A 16,057-nucleotide genomic window follows, 5' to 3' on the forward strand; every position below is an offset into this window, starting at 1 on the left:
TCTGTATATTTTGAACTATTTTAAAAACAGGTTGACTAAAGATTTTCATTTGCCTTTTAGTAATTTCATTGTCCCACATTAACTTTAATAATTCTCCAAAATTACCTCCAAATAGCAAAAATAACAACATAACAAAGAATTTCTCTAATAACAAAAATTTAAACACGTTCTCCACGAAAAGGTACCAGTAAAGATAAACTTGGCATCTAAAATTATTTTATAGGAGATACATGTTGCTCTCAAAGGTAGTGAATAAAGTTAAGTAATTCTTAAGGTAAACATTAAGTTTGTAATGCTATGAAAAGCTTCCATTTAGTTTAAATATAACATAAATAATTTTAAATAAATCCTAAAAGTAGGATTACAAATTTTAAAAATTTATGCTCCCATGCTTCCTAAATGTTTAATTTACAAGTAATTAAGTTAGTTGATTTCAAATACAGTGGAATTATGTACTATACACCATTTAATCGAACTTACTAAATACAGTGTTGTTAAAGAATCTTGAATGAAAATGGTTCCAGCTTTGGCCAGGAGATGGAGCTGTCACGTAAGATGCAGGCTTACATTTATTTATTTATTTATTTTTCAATTTAGCATGCTGCTTTCTAACAGACAGTGGGTACCATCGAGTGAGCGTCAGAACAGAAAGCTAAAGCAGAAGCAGAGAGGATGCCGTAGTCGCCCTTTTTTTTTTGTTTGTTTTTTCTTCTTCAGTGAGGATGGAGCACATGTGAAATTTTACCGTCTGCTTTAGTCAAAAATTCTGAAGAACTGCTGTGGAGACTATTATATTCACCACATATATGGACTCTGTGCTATGATTTACAATTCCCTTTATTTCAGGTAAGGCAACATGATTCTATCTTTGATTTATCCCTGAATTGTTATATGTGTTAATGATAATTAAAATAAGGTGTGTGCTTTGTAAGCTTGGATTTAGATCTAAAAGATTGAATACCTCTAATTCTGGCTGCCCTAGATCTTTAAATCCTCCTGCACTGAAATGAGATTCAACTCTGACATGCTGTATTTTAATATTTATTTGGCTTTCTGGCCTTTAGTGCCCATCTGTGACTACATTTGTGTACCTTTTGAAGGTAAAGCTTTCAAAGTGAAGGATGGGTCTTCCACTCACAAGGGAAATACCACTCCTTAATGTGGTGAACAAATTGTAGAGATGTAATGAAGCAGATTAACATGGCAGTGGCTTTGCCAAAGCCCAGGACTGAGCCTTGTGATAGACGCCTCAGAAGCATACCAACATTCTGAGCCCAAAGGCCTTCTGAGCAATTCCTGCTAGCAATGATGGTATGGATTATTTACATTTTGGGTTTTTTTTTTTCAATTTTAGAAAAAAATTTGTAAGCCATTTCTCCCATGAAAGATTTATGTAATGTGTTTAATAGACTTGGAATGATAGTACAAACCCTCGCCCTCTCCCAGTATGGATGTAATGAGCAAACTAAAAACAGATTAATTGCTGAGAAAATGGATTTTTCTTAGATTTTGGTGTATTTATGATGTTTAGGACTGTGGTTGTTTAAACTAGTCGATATTGTATAAGATACTCACATTTTAAATTATTTTTGGTGATGTAACATTAGCTATGCTAAAAGGTGGAATGACTCAGGAGCTGGAAATTGCATGCAACAGCCTTGCTTTTCTCTGCTGCTTCTTATGATTACCCCCTAAATCCTCTTTTTATTGTTATCAACTCAATAGGAAAAAAGCAGTTTAGAAATCCTGCATTTAAGAATCATAACTGTCACTTGTATCCATTTAAAGTAAAATTTTAAAATATTTAAAAAATATTTTTGTAAGATTGTTTTTAAATATCTCTTCTGTCTCTTTGAGAAGAGCAGTGTGTGTATGTGTCTGCGTGATGGTGGTGGTAGAGGTGGCAGGTATGGGGGTGCATCAGTATGTTTCTATCTTACTCATCATTTTGCTATAAAGAGGTAGTTGTGCTGTGTCAGAGGTTGTGAAAGCTATGGGTCATGATTTTATAGAATGGTTTGAACCACCAAAGAAAAAAATCCATTCTTCTGACATGTGAGGCCTGTAAGGAGTTTGAAATTCCACATAGTTCTATATATATGACAATTTTTAGAATCACAGATTTTTAGCATTTATTCATTTCATCATTTAAAAAAAAAACTGTGGCTGAGAGATTTGGTTTCCCACAGCCACATGCTGAGTTGAATCAGAAGCAAGGCTAGAACACTGTTTGACAGTTTTCAATGTCTTTCATAGCAGTAACACAATTTACCCCTAGTGTGGACATTTCCAAATGGCATATACCAGGTGTGCTGATATTGACTCTGTGTGTGTGTGTATGTGTGTGTGTTAATTATATGAAATAGAGTTTCTTTCAAGGTACACATTGTGTTACTTCATGGCATATTGTATATAGTGCTCAATTTTCTCAAGACTCTTGACAAAGCATCCAGGGAAACTAAAATAACTATGGAGACTCTCTGTTTCTTGGTATTCTCCTTTCCCATTTGATGAGGTATATTACTCTATTCTCTACTCATAAGGGATATGGATGGTCACATTTAGCTCACATCTCTATTCTTCTTACTTAATAAGAGTAGACTGTACGTATAGATTAGTCTATTGACCCTTACAAAACCATCATCCCATGCTCTTCCCTTCCTGTTCTGATTTTTTGTTTTGTTTTGTTTTTTGTTTTCACTTACTAGGCACAGACTGCATCCTACTTCTGCAATATCTTGAGAAAGGAAAGGAATTAAATAAAATGTGTCATTTACACAAACAATATTTATGGAGTACCATGCATCTACCAAGAACTGTCCATGGTAGAGATTGAGACATAAACAAAGGCATAGAGTTTTCTTCATGGAAATGTGCATGTACAGATAGTAGTATACCTCAAAATCTTATAAACATCAAAATAAGAATGAAGAAAGGTGAGAAGGTGAATGGAACAGGTATAGGATGAACACCCATCTTGTGTCAGGCTCACTGTGTTACATCCTGAGATTCATATAAAGCCGACAGTCACCGTTTCAGTCCATGAGGAGCTCAGAACCTAGAGAAAAAAATTTTAAGAGGATATGATAGTTAAATTAGGTCTTTATGGGTGAGTTGGTTATAAACAAATAAATGTAAAAAGTTGCTCATTCCAGGAACAAAGGGGTGAGGCAGGCAAATATAAGGCAATGGAGACCTCTAGGGGACATCATAGAGGGAAATTATAGAGAATGGTAAATAATCCAATCTGAGTGAAGCCTGAAAATGTTGTGGCTTTTTTTTTTTTTTTCCTGGAGCAGCCCAAGTTAAGATAATGAATTTGGCCTTTGATGTAACGTATTTGACACACTAACACATACTCTCACATAAAGATGTTCTGTAAGAAGGTAAAAACAATTTTTTTAACAGTGAAAATTTTATGTCCAGATATCAGATTAGAAAGAAAAGCTAAATATATGGTTGTGCATGAAGCTGTCACAAGAGTTAGATCACACATAAATGAACATCAGCAGGGAATAAAAGTGAGGTAAAGATGACTTCAGTATTACTCTAAGATTAGGTAGAGTGAAAAGAGTCTAGAAAGAATATTAATTGTGGGAAAGTAATGGAAGAGATTGGAGGAATAAGTTTCCTAGGAAGCAAAGCAAGTTAATGGACTACCAAAATAGGGATCAGAAACAATAGCAAACCCATAAAATGTTTGATTAATAAGAGAATGGGGTCAGAGCTGATAGACTTTATTATTATTATTAGGTCATGGATAGGTTTTAAGAGGAGAGGTTTAGTAGGTTTGCAGAGACAGGGGTTTGGACTGAGGACAAAATGGGAAATTGGACACCTGAAGAGTAATTTTAAATTTTAAGATACTTACCAGTGAAGGAAAGATATATAATATTTTTTATCTTGAGGGGGAAGGTACTGTTGAGTGAAAATTGATTTTAGTCAGGATTAGGAAAAACTCAGCCCCTTCATAAAATAAGGATATGAAGTCAGTAGAGAGAAACTGAAGAAACAAAAAATAAAATGAGGTCCTACAGCAGACGAGAGAGGGAAGGTTCAAGAATGTATTTTCTTCGAGATACGAAGAAGGGGTAGGAGGTGATATAAAAGAAAGCTGATGTAACTTGCTTTTGGTGCTCTGTACTTGTAAATTAAAATCTTGTCTGTAAGATAAAATATCTCTTCTATTTAAATCAGTTGGTTCTTCAGAAAAGGCTATTTGCGGTTTGTGGACTCTCTGGAAGAAATAATTAATTCTCAGTAGCAAGACACTTTCCAATAGAGCATTTTTTAGTTTCATTAAACCATGAATTGGAAACTAATAACACTGTTTCACATTAGGCTTATTGAACATACTTCAGTTACCCATTTCTTACGGAATGACCTGTTTAAAAACAGATTCTATTTTAAACTTTCAAAGAATTAGACCAATACATTATCTATTATATGTATCTAATTTATTTTTTAGGTATAATTAACATACGATGTTATATTCATTTCATGTAAATAAGGTATTGATTAAAAATTCTGTACATTACTCATTGCTCATTAGGATAAGTATAGTCACCATCTGTCACTATTCAATGTTATTACAATATTATTGACTATATTCTCTATGCTGTACTTCTTTGTGCCTTTGTCGGCTTGCAGAAGTGGTCCACTTTCCTCATCTCTTGGCCAAACACTCTGGCCTCTGATTCCATCTTTACATCTTCTTTTCTCTAATTTGATTATTTCGGGCTGGTTTGCTAGCATCTGAATTAATTACTCAAGCATGTGCCTTTTCCTCCCAGTTTCATTAGTATTTTACAAGGAAATGTGTGAAGAGAAAGAAAAGAGAGTCAGTTTAATTACAAAGTCCCTTCCCTTAGGCAAACTAACCTCCTTTATGAGGCTTCCTACCATAAGTTCTTTCTCCCTCTCTATTGACAGTTCAGAATCTTGTCTTTTCTAGATCTCCTCTAGGCAATCCCTTGCACTTGCAGGCCAGGGGATAGCAATGTGAAGCTTGGAAAAAGGCACAGGTATGATGAAAAATCCCATCCTTCACACAGAAAGGAGCCTTTCAAATTGCTGCTTTCTCAGTTCAGATTAATGTAATTCACTTTAGAATTGGTGGGACAGAAATCCACCTTCTTTTTCTAGACCTAACTTTATCCCACTGTGTGGTGAACCTGGCGGGTCAGTGAGAAGAGCAGAAGTATGTGTTTAGGTGGCAGTATGGACACAGATGACTTCTCTTCCCTCAGCACTGAGCTTGGGCAACATTGTAAAGGCAGTCCTCGCCCCCCCAATCCACAGTCCTCTTCCTCCAGTCTTCTTTTGTGGAGGTAACCTCTGGATATCCTCATAACTACCTCACTCAGCTTCTAAGTTTAATAAATAATTATATCTTTATCTATCTTCAATTTCCAGGCATTGAAATATTAAGATAGAATTTAGCTTTTATTTGTGTTCATTTTTATTCCGTTGTTATTAAGAAATTGGAGTTACTACTAACAACTGTGGAACTTTTAATCCTTATCCATTTAGAAACTTGATGTTTATTTTTCTTCGTCTTTTTTTGACTAGCAGTGCAGACACTTTTGGGGGTATAGATGGGATAGCTGATGATTTGAAATAGAAACCCTAAGTCAAGTTTAATTCCATTAATAACTGTTGTGCACCCCACAGGAGGGTCATAGGCAATGCTATCATATAGCAAACCTAAGTTATTACTTCTCAGCTCAGATTACTTTCACAGATTCTATGTTGGATTTGTTAAGTTCCATTGACAATTATTTATTTTATAGTGTTATAATTTTATAGTAGGTCATACAAAATACAAAGCAGGTCTTGGAATGATATCGTTCAAATTTCTGCTCAAAACAAATATCCTAGAAGGTAAACAACAAGGTCTTCTAAAATTTCTATTGAAGAACTTCTCTAACAAATGTTGCAAATACTTTAATATCAACTCCAAACCACTTTCAGATGCTGTCATTAGAGAAAAAAAAAAACGCTACTTTCCTTGATTTTATCACTTTTTGCTTTATAAATTTTTAGTGCATCTAATTCAGTGTTCTTTAAATACTGATGATAGTTATAAACAAGTTTATATCAAAGGGAAACCCACTTGGAAAAAAGTCAAGAGATTTAATACAGGTTTTACATTTTAAAATAGTGTGGATTTGGATTTTTCCAACACTTACTTCCCATGTCTGTTACCTGCAGAATACAAGTTTAATATGATCTTCTTTAATTTTGTTTATAATAACATTAAGGTTTATGAAAAATATGGTTTGCTTATATTGTTGAATGATCTCGCTTTAGGACTCAAAAAAGAAAAGTCATAATGCCAGTAAAGGCAAATAAGATCTTTAATTATCAAAATGTAATTTCATATTATATTGATTTTAAGAAGCATTCAAATTTTATGTACATTTTGATTATAGTGATGAATACCATTAGCAACATAGTAGTGCCTATGTTGGAAAAGATGACCAGCATTAAGACCATAAAATGAAATCATACTGAATCTCAAAAGTTACTCACTTGTCTCCCTGTAATATACATACAGTAGTGTCATCTCTTCCTTATTACATTTGGGTTTAGAGAAATTGGAGGTAGGTTGAAGCAGAGGGCAAGGTGGACTTTGCAAATCAAAGGTGTAGATTTTTCCTGGTAATATTCCATTAAACTTCCAAGTCAAGACCTTTATTTGGAAGAAAATATAATTACTAACCACACTAATAATGGAAAAACTTTTCTTTCATATAAAGGGGCTTTTGTTATTTGTGAAAATTCTGGAGAACTGGCTTAAGAATCAAGGGTATTTAAATATATTTTATTTATCAGAATGTGCTAGAAGATTTTTGAGGGTAAGAATATCATAATTTTAGTTAACTTTATGTTTGTGCTTGCTAAAATATAAATTTTACTGGAATAAAACGATCTTAGGAAGCAGTAACCCTCAAGAATCACATTGAATTGCTTGAATTATTATTAAAATTTGGAATGATTAAATCTTGTATTGTTATCTAGGATCAGTTGGGATTATAATACACTTTCAGCAAGAGCATGTCTTGGTGGTATTAGCAGATAAGTGTGCAATTTGTGATTGTATAATTATGCCCAGTTACATCTTGTGTTGGTTGATTTGTATGGGAGAGTGACAATGAAACAAGAAAGTTCCTATTAGGCTTTGTATAAAGAATAGTGAATTGGTTGGAATATCATGAAAAATGAGTTTATGATAAGATTATGGTAAGAGAATACTGACAGTCTCCCTTTTGGAATAACTGATGTCAAAAGGTGAAATATGTAAGACATGAAGCAAGCCAGCTAGAGGCCAATTGGGTAGTATCTCTATCAACCCAGCATTGTGAGCTAGGATGTTTTTCTCCTTTTGTGTCTCAGCTGGATAGAGCATCTCTGATGGCCCAGAAATGGCCAGATATAGGATAATGCCAGAGAAATACCCAGACTTACACTTGCTATTTCCTACATCAACAGTCCTAGAAATCTGGGGAGCCTGGTTATTTAGACAGGGTGACCATAGTGTATCATTTAAATTAAGATGTGGTTTGTTAATAATTTCTCCAGAACAACATGTGTATATCAAGACTGTCTCAAATGAAATGTGATATCATGGTCATCACATTTCTAACAGTTGGAAGAGAAAAAAGTAAAAAAAAGTACTATGCCATGTTTTATATTTGATCAGTCTACCTAAATTAATGGTCCATGGTTTAGGTGCTTCAGTGTCAGAAAGTTAATATGTAAAATGGCCCATCAAGTTAGATAAAGAACATGAAGATGAGCTGTTCAGTTATTGGCCTTGCTGAACCTACCAACTGAAATCTCTTATGACTCTTCATTGAATCCCTAGTTGTATCATCAGGAATGACATGATTTTATGAATTTTGAGCCTGATACATGCTGATAGTACCAACCTAGACTCAGCTGAAAGAAGCAGAGTATAGGAAACCCTTTTGCACTTGCTATAGCTTATTCACAGGCTTTCAGGAGAAGATCTGCATTGATGGGTTCAGCATGAGTCCTGTATCCTCAGAATCAGAGCTTCCTATATCCCTAGGAATTTCAAGGTGAAATAAGAGCTACTAAAATAAAAGTAATAATTTGCACAAAACCTATGAGAATCTTCAATTCTGTCAGTTTGGTGGGTTGAGTAAACATAGAATTCATTTGCCAACATCTAGAAACTATAAATAAAACACAATTTTAAAATGCCTTTAAAATACATGGTTAAGCTCCAAATAAATAAAAAAGCCTTCAGTAATCAGAAATAAAGTGATAACAAAAACCTGAGTAATAAACAAGAAAGCTGACCCAGGGATCTGGGGAGTAGAAGGAGATACATAGAAAAAAGCCCAATTTCCCAGAGGGTTTAGTTTTAAAGTCTGTGCAAGTATAAGGCTGAAGTCTTGTAACATAGGGAGGCGAAATTGAGAACCCCTGAGTATAGCATAGAGCCTCAAAAAGTTCTATAGTGACTGAAATGAGAATTAGAAAGTGTAATCTGTTAAATCAGGACTTCAGAGAAACTTGTCTCTGTCCTGTCTTTCAGAAAAAAAAAAAGTCTTTTAGAAAGAATTTAAAATAAATAAATAAATAAATATATATAAATTATATGCATATGTATTACTTAAAATGCATAAGTTAGGAAATGTTATTTGGGATCCAGTAAAGGAAGCCATTAGTACAAGACAAGAATATATAAATAGTTGAACACACTAGAGAAGAGAGAGCAATTGAAGAGCAGCCGCAGAGGGGTCAGAAATAGAAGGGAGCAGACATGAACCAAAGGGGATGATTCTGGAACAGATTACTTAAAATTGCTCATATGGTTTCATTGCTGACCAGGCCTACCTGAAGCACTCAAGGCAAAAAAATGAGACTGGTCATTATTTGGGAAATATATTTCTTAATTGCTTTTACGTTTTTGTTTGTTTCTTTTAAAAATTCATATTGACTTCTTTTGTCATATTAGTTCAGATTCTCAGAAGAAGAGGTAAAACATGATATTGTGGAAGAATCCTTTGTACTCAGTATTGATCCCATTCCTATCACTCCCTTCTCAGGTAACAGCTATTTGAATTTGATGCACAGTCTTTACATTCATATGGTAAAATTATAGTCCACATGACTTGCACACACATATAATGTGAAGTTCTGTTTTACATGTTTTCTTAAAATTTTATAAGTGGTATTATACTGAAAATGTCTTTTCATATTTTCTTTTTAACCTCAACATCATGTTTTTGAGAATTGATCTGTTTGATATATGGACATAAGTTTCAGTAATTTCTACTGATGTATAACTTCCGATTATAGGACTATATCACAAGTTATGTATAATTCTATAATGATGGATAGATTTTTTACTATTATAAACAATGCTGCCATGAAAATCTTTTTTTTTTGTCTACATGTGAGTTTGTGTCATAGATTAAACATCCTGCTTGACAGTTTTACTCTTTTTTTTTTTTTTTTAAGTAGGCTCCACACTAGGTTTGCAGCTCCAATGCGGAGCTTGAACTTACAACCCTGAAGAGTCAGACACTTAATTGACTGAGCCACCCAGCGCTCCAACAGTTTTACTCTTTTGATTGTAGTTCAAATAATTAGTCAACAGTCCAATTTCCACCACCAACATTATAATAGTTTTAATTTACTTTTTTTTTTACAGAGGGTAAACCCATTATACAATTTTGAAGTAAATGGAAAATTCTTAGTGTTCATGTGATGAATTTTTTGGGAAGACGACGGTATCTGTCAACATTTAAAAGATGCTTATTTTTTTTTTAAGATTTTGTTTATTTATTTGATAGAGAGAAAGATCACAAGTAGCAGAGAGGCAGGCAGAGAGAGAGAGTAGGGAAGCAAACTCTCTGCTGAGCAGAGAGCCCGATGCGGGGCTTGATCCCAGGACCCTGAGATCATGACCCGAGCCGAAGGCAGAGGCTTAACCCACTGAGCCACCCAGGCGCCCCAAGATGCTTATCTTTTGATGGAACATTTTCACTTCTAGGAATCAGTCTTATAAATATGCTCACTCACGGCATTCATTACAGCATTGTTTATTAATAGTAAAAAACCTGGGAATGACCTAAATATCCATTAATGGGGACAGGCTTAATCAGTTGTGATGCATCTTTATAACAATTATCATATAGATGTTAAAAATAATTTTAGGCCTCTATATACTGATATGGAGAAATGATCAAGAAATATGGTGAAGTGAAGAAAGCAGGTTTCATAACACTATGAATGGCGTTATCTCATTTGTGGGGAAAAAAAGGAAAAGCTGTTATAATTACATTTATTGATATGTATTTACATATGTTTAGAAACATTTTGGATGAATATACAGAGTCTTTAATTGGTTATCTTGGAGCTCTGGATTTGTATGGGAAGATTAGTATGTAGGATATTTAACTTATTTGTACTTTATGTTCCTTTATTCAGTTTGCATTTTTAATAGTAGTCATGAATTTCTTTGTACACTAAAAATACACATAAAATATTATCCATTACTTACCATCTGATAATATTTTTCCTTTCATGTTTAAATGTTATAACTTGTACCAAAGTATTTTTTAATGTAGATCCATGGTGCTTGGATATAGTTTAATAGTATTTATCCTAAATGAGATTTTTCTGTAGGGGTTTTATTTTGTGTGTACTTTATTCTTTCTCTCTCTCTCTCTCTCTCTTTTTAGCATCAAAAATTGTTCAAACCTTAAAAGCAAACCCATGATAAAATATTGATTCAGAACATTTGTACATTTGAATATGCATCTTCTTAGGAATTTGCACAAATACGTGATAATTGGCTTTAAGCTCACTGGCACTATCTCTAGCCTGACTCCCTTACCCAAAATCTTGGTAATTTCAGTCTGTATATAGATGATTTCAACATACTGTCTATATTAAAACCTAAATTACCAACTTAGCTCTCTTAAAGTCTTTTCCTCCACTGGTGGTGGTCTTTACCCTTTCTCAGGCACTCACTTGCATGGCTGTATCTTAGACATCTTCTTTGTCAATATGGTGACCTGACCATGGTCTTTACTTCATGCGGTCTGCACCACCTAGCGTTGTACTTTGAACCCCAACTCAAACGATGCTTTAACCCAACCAGGACTCCAGTGCATTGATCTTACCACACTCTCACTGTCCTTACTTACTGAATGTCCTCTTTACTTTTATTAAATAGATTAAATTCCATGGCCATCCATAATAATCACCTCTTACATACACATACACACTTAACTACCCACCCTTTTTAATTATCTGGAAAAATACCCATCCTAGTCATTTCCAACTCTCCCCTACTCCATACTTGCATCCATGTAGCTAGACACAAGCACAACCTCAAGTGGGCTCTTGATACTGCCCAACAATCACCACAGTGTCCCGAACCTCTCACTGACCCAGTTTCTGGGACTTGGATTCCATATCCTCTCTTTTCTCTTCTCCCCATTACTTCCTACTTCATCTTCATTCTCATTTGACAACTTTGGTTCCCACACCACTAAGAAAATTGAAACAATAAGAAGAGATTTTTTCCCTTCAGACTTTTATCATAACTACATGTACCTCCCTACCATGTTCCACACCTACATAATCTGACTTCCCACCTGTTACCTTAAATCAACTATCCCTGCTTCTACCTAAAATAATCCCTGTGTTTGTGCACCAGATCTTATTTCTCTATTTCTTCTTACCTACATAAGGGCATTGCTTCAGCAGTTCTTTTCTCGCTCCTACTTCAGTAATTTTAGTTCTTTAGTGTATCATCATGCAAGCATTTTATTATTGCTTCTATATTAAAATAATATTTTCCTTTATCCAGTACTTCTCAGTTTCTTTCCTTCTCTTTTCAAAAATACCTGCCATAGAAGTTCACTGTATTCTCTCTCTTCCTTTTTCTCTCTACTCCCCCATTCCCTTTTAAATCCACTCTAATCAGGTTTTCATTTCCACCATTTTATCAAAACAATTTTTCATAGGAATCCAGTGAACACCACACTATAAATCCAGTGGTCCATTCTCACTCTTTGTATTATTCTTGTAATCCCATTGGATCTCAAGGCTTTAAATCTCATAAAAATAATAATGACTTCCAAATATGTTTACCCCCAATTTTCTGCTGCACTAAAGACCTATGTGTCCAACGGCTTATTTGACTTACTGGTTTGCATATTTGATAGACATCTCAAATTTAACAAGCCCTAAACTAAATTTCTGACTTTCCCTCTCCCTGGCCAACCTGCTCCACCCCCAGCCTTTTCCCATCTAACTTGTTAGGGAGGTAACTCCAGTCTTCCTGTTCCTTAGACTGAAAACTTCTAGGGTCACTTTTGAGTGTTCTCTTTCTCTCATATCCCATATCCTATTCTTTAGGGATTTCTGCTTATTTTGTATTCAGGACATATCCAGAATCAAACTGTATCCTGCCATCTCCACTGCTACTAGCCTGATCTAAGCCATCAAGTCTCTCCTGGATTTCTGCCATAATATCATAAGTGGACTTTATTTTTCTACTCCTCCTCACAATCTATTTTCAACACAGCAGGCAGAAGTAAGATTACACCACATCTTTGCTCAAAATTCTCTAAGAGTAAATTTTCTCGGACTAAAACATATCTTATAATTTCTTTGTTGAATCTGGCCTCCATTTCATTAGTTCTCTGAACTCATCTCCAGTTTCTCTTTCCCTTACTCACTTTTACTGTTTCTTGAATATTCCAGGAATGCTCACATCTTTAGCGATGGCTCATCTTCCTGGAAGTCTTTTGCTTCAGATATTTGCATGACTAACTCCCTCACCTGCTTCAAGTCTGGGCTCAAATGTCACTTCTAAATGATGCCACTCTATCCTATTTAAAATCTCATCCCCCTTTCCCAGCTCACTCTTCTGATCCTCCACACTCTGCAGTACTTTCATTTCTTTTTTGTTTCTTGCTTTACTCTTCTTTCCTTTCATTTTCTTTCCTTCCTTCCCTCCCATCTTACAACTCTTATCATCTTCTAGCATATTGTGTAAAATTTCTGTCTCCTCTGTCAGTAATGTAACCTCCAAATGATCAGACATTATTATTTCTTTGGTGCATTGATGTATCACAAAAACTTAGAATAGAAGAACTAAAATAATATTTGTTTTATAAATGAATGAATTTTTATTTTTATTTATAAATGAATGAATATACTTAAAGTATATTCCTTTAAGCATGCTAAGAAGTTTTCTTAGCATGTTTTCTCTCACTTTTATTGAGCTGATTCACATTTAAAAGTGCCCAGAACAGTCTGCTTAATTTTTCACTCAGTATTTCTGTCAGTAACAGTGAAATGTATATTAATATTATAAAATCTGGCCTTCCAGGTAAACATACCATTAATATTGGCTAATGGCCTATTACTAATTTATATAAAATTTAGTGTGTTTCTCTTGGGGCTTCATTTGCTTATTTGTCATTGTTCTGGATTGGGAGCTCCTCAAAGTCAGGAATTTGATCTTCAAATCTGTCTTTCAAGGACCTACCCTGGTGCTGGTACATAAGAAGTTTTGGTTGTTGTTGTTGTTTTCAAAATACTAGTTTACCTATAGTTCTCTTTTATCTGGTCTTTATCTGGTTTGGATATCATGTAATGCTGGACACATACGATGAGTTTGGATGTTTTCCTTTCTTTTCTGTTTTTTGGAATAGTTGAGAATAGGTATTAATTCTTCTTTACATGTTTGGTAGAATTTGCCTGTGGAGCCATCTGGCCCTGGATTTTTTTGTTTTGGGGAGTTTTTTGATTATTGATTCAATTTCTATGCTTATAATAGGTCTGTTCAAGTTTTCTATTTCTTCCTATTTCAGTTTTGCTAGTTTATATGTTTCTAGTTTAATCACTGAATGAATACACAAAATTTAATATCAATCCATTAATTCTGGATTGTTTATTTGAGATTAGGTTGTTTATTTCTATGGTTTTTAGGTTATTATTATGAGGGTAGGTTGTTTATTTGAGATTTTTTTTTAATGTAGGATTTATCACTAAAATTTCCTTCTTAGAACTACTTTTGCTGCATCCCATAAGTTTTGGTATGCTGTGTTTCCCTTTTAATTTATTTCAAGAATTTTTTTGACTCATAGGTTGTTCAAAAGTCTGTTGTTTAATTTCCACATATTGAAAATTTTCCAGCTTTCATCCTGTTATTGATTTCTAGTGTCATATCATTGTAGTTGAAGAAGATATTTGGTATGACTTCAACATCCTTAAATTTGCTCAGACATGTTTTGTGGCCTAACAAAATCTATGCTAGAGAATGTTTTGTGCAGACTTAAGAAGAATGTGTATTCTGTTGCTGTTTGATAGAATGTGTTATATATGTCTATTAGACCCATTAGGTCTAAAGTATGGTTCAAATCCATTATTTTCTTGTTGAGTTTTGTCTGGATGTTCTATCTGTCATTGAAGTGAGGTATTCAAATCTTCTACTATTATTGTATTGTCTAATTCTCCCTTTGGATCTGTTGTATTTGTTTAATATATTCAGGTGCTCTGTTGTTGGATGTGTATATATTACAATTGCTGTATCTTCTTGATGAATTGACCCCTTTATCATTATATAATGACCTTCTTTGATTCTTGTTACTCTTTTTGTCTTAAAGTCTGTTTTGTCTGATATAAGCTCAGTGCTACACCCGTTTTTGATTTCTACTTGCATGGCATAACTTTTTCCATCCCTTCACTTTGAGTCTGTGTGTGTCCTTAAAGATAAGCAAGTCTCTTATAGACAGCATATAGTTGGGTCCTGTTTGTTTGTTTGTTTTTACTTCAGCCACTGTATGCTTTTTGATTGGAGAACTTAATCCATTTACATTCAGATAATTATGGTTATGTAGGACTTACCAGTGCCTATTTATTAGTTGTCTCCTGGGTCTTTTGTAGCTCCCTTCTTATTTTCTTCTTTTGCTGCCTTCCTTTGTGAAGTGGTGATTTTTTTTTTCATTGTGTTGATATGCTATGCTTCCATTTAAGTTTTGTGAATCTACTATAGGTTTTGCTTTTTGGTTACCATGAAGCTTAATCTTTGTAATAGTCTATTTTGAGCTGATAACAACTTAACTTTAAATGCATACAACAACTCTACCCTCTTACTACCCTCTTTTATGATTTGAATGTCAAAATCTCTTTTTATAATGTGTATTCATTAACAAATTATGGTAGCTATAGTTATTTTTAATACTCCTGTCCTTTAAAATTTTATATTATAGTTATCAGTTAACACATTACCACATTACAGTGTTAGAGTATTCCAAATTTGATTATACTTTTACTTTTACAATGTTATATGTATTTTCATATGTTTTCATGTTACTATTAAGCATTCTTTCATTTCAAATTAAAGAACTCCTTTCAGTATTTAGTATTTCTTGTAATGAACTATCAACTTTTGTTTGTCTGGAAAAGTCTTTATTTCTCCTTCATTACTGAAGTATGATGCTGCTGAATATTCTTGGATGACATTTTCTTTTCTTTCAGCACTTGGAATATATCATTCCATTCTCTTTTGAATAACTATTGAAAGATATGAATTTAGTGCCATTGTATTACTGGTAAAGTCCCTGTTTCTATATGTTGTTTCTGTTTCTTTCTGGTCTATATTACTTTGGGGCCCTCTCTTTGCTTATAGGATCCCCTTTAATATTTCCAGCAGGGCTGGTTTAGTGATCACAAGTTCTTTTAGTTTCTGTTTGTCCTGGAAGCTCTTTATCTCTCCTTCCATTCTGAATGAAAGCCTTGCTGGATATTCTTGGCTGCATGCTTTTCTCATTTAGTACTCTGAATGTATCATGCCAGCACTTTCTGGCTTGCCAGATCTCTGTGGATAGGTCTGCTGCCAATCTAGTGTTCTACCTGTGTATTTTAAGGATCTCTTGTATGTAGCTGCTTTCAGGATTTGTCTTCATATTGCTGAAATTTGCAGGCTTCACTCTTAAATGTCAGGGTGTTCATCTATTTTTATTGATTTTGAGGGGACTTCTCTTACCTCCTG

General features: G+C 34.1%; 1 protein-coding gene across 2 annotated transcripts in view; it reads left to right on the forward strand.

Moving 5' to 3' along the window:
* The first annotated feature begins 680 nt into the window (after positions 1-680).
* Positions 681-16,057, forward strand: part of LOC116880903 (sodium channel protein type 2 subunit alpha) — a 140,546-nt gene continuing 125,169 nt past the window's right edge. For both annotated transcript variants that reach the window (XM_032880338.1, XM_032880337.1), the window contains exon 1: positions 681-846. The gene's annotated coding sequence lies outside the window, so the exon portion shown is untranslated. The remainder of the gene's footprint in view (positions 847-16,057) is intronic.

Source organism: Lontra canadensis, unplaced genomic scaffold (assembly GCF_010015895.1).
Source record: "Lontra canadensis isolate GAN:19392208 unplaced genomic scaffold, GSC_riverotter_1.0 scaffold69, whole genome shotgun sequence".
In the NCBI taxonomy this organism is placed as follows: Eukaryota; Metazoa; Chordata; class Mammalia; order Carnivora; family Mustelidae; genus Lontra; species Lontra canadensis.